The 4,631-nt window shown below is 46.3% G+C and overlaps 1 long non-coding RNA gene across 1 annotated transcript; it reads left to right on the top strand.

Moving 5' to 3' along the window:
* The first annotated feature begins 466 nt into the window (after positions 1-466).
* On the top strand, positions 467-1,768 carry LOC122198761. The gene is made up of 2 exons (XR_006193155.1): positions 467-615; positions 956-1,768. It is a non-coding gene; the product is annotated as an uncharacterized LOC122198761 (long non-coding RNA).
* The last annotated feature ends 2,863 nt before the right edge of the window (positions 1,769-4,631 follow it).

Genomic DNA, 4,631 nt, shown 5'->3' with positions numbered 1-4,631 from the left:
AAAAAATTTTCATTCTTTATGTTTCTAATATGCTTTAAAGCATATACTAACATCTAAAGTGTATTACTATTATTATTATTATTATTATTATTATTATTATTATTATACTGTTGAAGACCGAGTACTTACTATGTACCTAGTAATGTGGGAGATCCCAAAGGAAATAAATAAAGTAAAAGAAACAAATGTCTGCCCTTAAGGAGGTCATAATGTCTTTGATCAGTGCTGAAACACATTTGTGTCTGAAGTCTCAGGGTCATTAATGTTCGCCAAGGCTAAATACTGTATGACTCCAACTATAAGACATTTTAGAAGAGGCGAGACTGTGGACATGGTAGAGAGAGCAGTTAGAAGGGAGGAATGAACACGTGGAACACAGGAGATGTTTAGGGCAGTGAAACTATTCTGGGTGAAACTGTGGTGGTAGAGACATGACATTCTGCCTTCTTAAAACCCACAGAAGTGTTGAATGGGGAGAGTGAACCCTGCCATTAACGATGGACTTCAGTTAATAACAATGTGTCAATATGGGCTCATCAGTTGGAAGAAACGTAGCACACTGATACCACATGTTTATTAACAAGGAGAGAAACCGTTCCCGGTAAGAATAAGGAGGTATGTGGGGACTCTCTGAACTTTCTGTTTAATTTTTCTATACACCAAAACCTGCTCTAAAAAAGACTGTTAATTAAAAAATTGTATATATAAATACACACACACACACTGCCTCAGGGAGCTCATAGTGTCTTTGGTTAGCACTGAAACAGAAGTGTGTCTAAGGTCTTAGGGTCCCACAGAATGGAAAGTAACAAACCCCACCTAGGGAAGTCAGGGAAGACTTCAAAGACGTGAACTTGAGGTGAGCCTTGAGCAAGACTCTGGAGGTCACCAGGCAGGTCTGGGTTTGCCTGTGTGTGTACTCTTAGCAGCCGTTCATATTACATACTCTCTGTAGGTCTGGCGGTTCTAAAGTCTTCGCAGAGATCGTCTCATGTGATCCCTACCACGACAGGGCACGCATTATTATTTCTACATTACGGATGAAGAAACTGAGGTTCAGGAGAGCTTACCCAAGGCCAGCTGGTGAAAGGTGAAAGGGGGCGCGATGGCAGCTGCCTGCCTCCGCAGCCAGGGCCCCATCACCAAGGTAGAGATCGCATCACGTGGAGGAGCAAGGGCACGCTGTGACACAGTGAAGGGGCCAGAGCGATGAAGCAAACATTGACAGAGGAGGGGCTCAATCATGGCGATGTGATAAGACAGGATTTCAGGAGTTGTTTGACGGAGGCGGAGAGAGAGACCGTGTTTGTGGAGAACTGCTCTCGGAAACTGTCCTCCTCAGTCGAGTCAACATACACCCTGGAAACCCAGATTCCCGGTTGGGAGAGGGGCAGAGGGGTCTTGAAGAGCTTTCAGAACCACGTGGGAATCGGGCTGTTGCAGACAGCCACTCACCCCTCACGCTAATGGCTTTGTGCAGATTCTGGTTGGCCAGTAAGGAAGCTGGGGACATGGTTTTACTGCCCATTCTCCTCTCTTCCTTATGGCCACCTGGCCCATCACATTTTCTCCAAATCCTTCGGATTTCCTCCAGCATCCTTTTGGCTGAGCACACAGGGAGGGCACCCTAGACCGATGCTGGAGCCGGCCCCTGGGCAAAGAATAGGGAAAATGCCTTTCTTTCTCTGTCCGAATCAGTTGGGCACTCCTTACCCTCCCCCAAATAGGTACTTATGTGCCCAAATAATGTGACAAATACCAAACATCATTCTTTTTTTCTTTAATTTTTTATTAAGGTTTTTTTTTTTTTTTTTTTTTTTGAGAGAGAGAGAGAGAAAGAGAGACAGAGCATGAGTGGAGAAGGGGCAGAGAGAGAGAGGGAGACACAGAATCCAAAACAGGTTCCAGGCTCTGAGCTGTCAGCACAGAGCCCGACATGGGGCTCGAACTCACGAGCCACGAGATCATGACCCGAGCCGAAGTCAGACGCTTAACTAAGCCACCCAGGCGCCCCTACCAAAGATTATTCTGTCATCCTAGAAAGCTTAAATTAGAGAGACGTCTGCTCTGATAAACTGTAAAATTAACGACAGCAAATCTTTCTTATCCATTCTGATCAATGATGACAGCCACCATCTTATTTGCATTTTACCATGTGCCAGAAAGTAAGCTGGGACTTTACATATATTATCACACTTGATCTTTACCAGAGTGTGTCACAGAGAAGGAGAAGGTCACAGAGAGGTTCGACAATTTTCTCAAAGCTGCAGCGCTGGGGTAGAAGAGGCCAATGCTCTTTCAGGCTTTATCTTCCACCCCAGGGACAACTGTGGGCCAGCCGAGCCCTCTTTCCTTCCCTTTCTGCCTTCACAACCAATTAAGAAACAAGATGCAGGAGACTGACAGATGAGGACAAAAATGTCAGTGATGTTCCTGATAAAGTCTGGTAGAGAGTGTGACTTTGGGTCTGTGCGAAGAGTTCTTACTAATATAATCTGCATGTTCTTCCTGCCCCCTCCCCCCCCCCCCGCCCCCGCCCCCTTCAAGTCAGATGACAACCATCGGGTATCCTGTCCAGGTGACAGTCTGGCTCTGGAGTTGTCTGGGTGGAGAGGTTCGAAAAGAATGAATCCTGTGCTTTTAATAAATTATTAATAAATTAGGTGGACCAATGGATTTCTCCCACTTCTTGGGCAGTAGAGGGTGGGGCCCGAGGCCAGAAGGGTTACTTTTTGGAAGATCCTTAAAGAAAAAGTATCTAAAACAAGGAGAAAGGAGTTTCCTTTCTGTATTAGTCAGCTTGGCCGCCATGACAAAAGAGCACACTGGGCGGCTTAAACAACAGGAATTTATGTTTTACATTTCTGGAGGCTGGGAGGTCCAAGATAAGCCACCAGATTCCTGGCTTGCAGCTGGCCACCTTCTTGCTGTGTCCTCCCAAGGGAGAGGCAGAAGGAGAAGGTAAGACCCAGAATTCTCTTCTTATTAAGGCACTAACCCCATCATGGGGCCCCTCCTTCATAACTTCATCGAAACCCTCTCTCCTGCCAAAGGTCCTGCCTCCTAAACCCATCTTACTGGGAATGGGGGCTCCAACATGTGAGACTACAGGGGGAGGCGTGGGGGAGATGGACAGGGGATAAACATTCAGTCTGGAACACTCTCCTCCCTTATCCCTTCTCCTGAAAAACCCCTGAGGAGTGGGGACTGTCAGGGGACCGAAGACAGTAATTCTTCTTCAGAACCCTGGACGAAGCCTCAATCCAGCCGCCTTCACAGAGTTTAAAAGCAGCAGCATGAAATCAAACCTGGAGCCATCATTTTTTACTGGCTGGGGGACCTACCATAAGCAATGCATTCCCCTTCTCTGAACTTTGTTTTCCCATCTATAAAACAAGAATGATAATAGCACCTTGGGGGCTGTTTTGAGGCTTTAAGGAGATATTGAATGTAAACGACACAGCATATTAAGTGCTCAATAAATATGAACAGAAACACACATTATACTTTTGGAGACGTAATTATGTGGGGGGAAAAAAGTGCACCGTAAACTTGGTGGAAAATGGTACTTTCTGTCCCTGGACGTTATCCTGCAGAAAGCACCAGTGATGTTACCATGAATCTTTGGTCAAAGCTATGGATTGGCTACTGTTAGAATTTAAGCGGCTAGTCTGGTCCAAGGAGATCACAGAGAGGAAAACAATTCAAAGAAACCTTGGGACTCGGTCTTTTGTGGGGAGGGTAGAAGGCAGATGTCAGCTTTGTTTGCAGGGTGGTGAGTGATGGCTGGTCCTGCAGGCCGAGAGAAAGGTCACTGGAGGAGATTTAAACCTTTTTACTCAGAAGCCACACTGACATTCCCCATGCAGTGATGGAAGCTGAGAGATCGCTGGTCCAAATCTCTCATTTAACCAGTTGGAAAAATGAGATGCAGAGAAGTTTGGTGATTTATCCGCTTAATGCTTCTAGCTAGTGATGGTCAAGGGCCCAGTCCCCCCTTCATGTCACATGGATGAGGTTTCTCTTGAAACATCCTGCCTTGCTCCAATAGGTTATTACATCAGGAGCTCAAGACTCTCATTAAAACACTAAAAAATGGGGGCACCTGGGTGGCTCAGTCGGTTAAGCGTCCGACTTCAGCTCAGGTCACGATCTCGCGGTCTGTGAGTTCGAGCCTCGCGTCGGGCTCTGGGCTGATGGCTCAGAGCCTGGAGCCTGCTTCCAGTTCTGTGTCTCCCTCTCTCTCTGCCCCTCCCCCGTTCATGCTCTGTCTCTCTCTGTCCAAAAATAAATAAACGTTAAAAAAAAAAAAAAAAAACCCACTAAAAAATGTATTTTTTATTTTTTTTAACGTTTTTTTTTTTTTTTTTTTTTTTTATTTATTTTTGGGACAGAGAGAGACAGAGCATGAACGGGGGAGGGGCAGAGAGAGAGGGAGACACAGAATCGGAAACAGGCTCCAGGCTCCGAGCCATCAGCCCAGAGCCTGACGCGGGGCTCGAACTCACGGACCGCGAGATCGTGACCTGGCTGAAGTCGGACGCTTAACCGACTGCGCCACCCAGGCGCCCCAAAAATGTATTTTTTAAAGGACAGGAACTCATAATTATCAAGCACCTGTACGTGCTAAG

The sequence above is a fragment of the Panthera leo genome, chromosome A1 (assembly GCF_018350215.1).
Source record: "Panthera leo isolate Ple1 chromosome A1, P.leo_Ple1_pat1.1, whole genome shotgun sequence".
NCBI lineage: Eukaryota > Metazoa > Chordata > Mammalia > Carnivora > Felidae > Panthera > Panthera leo.
The sequence above is the reverse complement of the archived record's forward strand: the minus strand, read 5'-3'. Positions and strand labels throughout refer to the sequence as shown.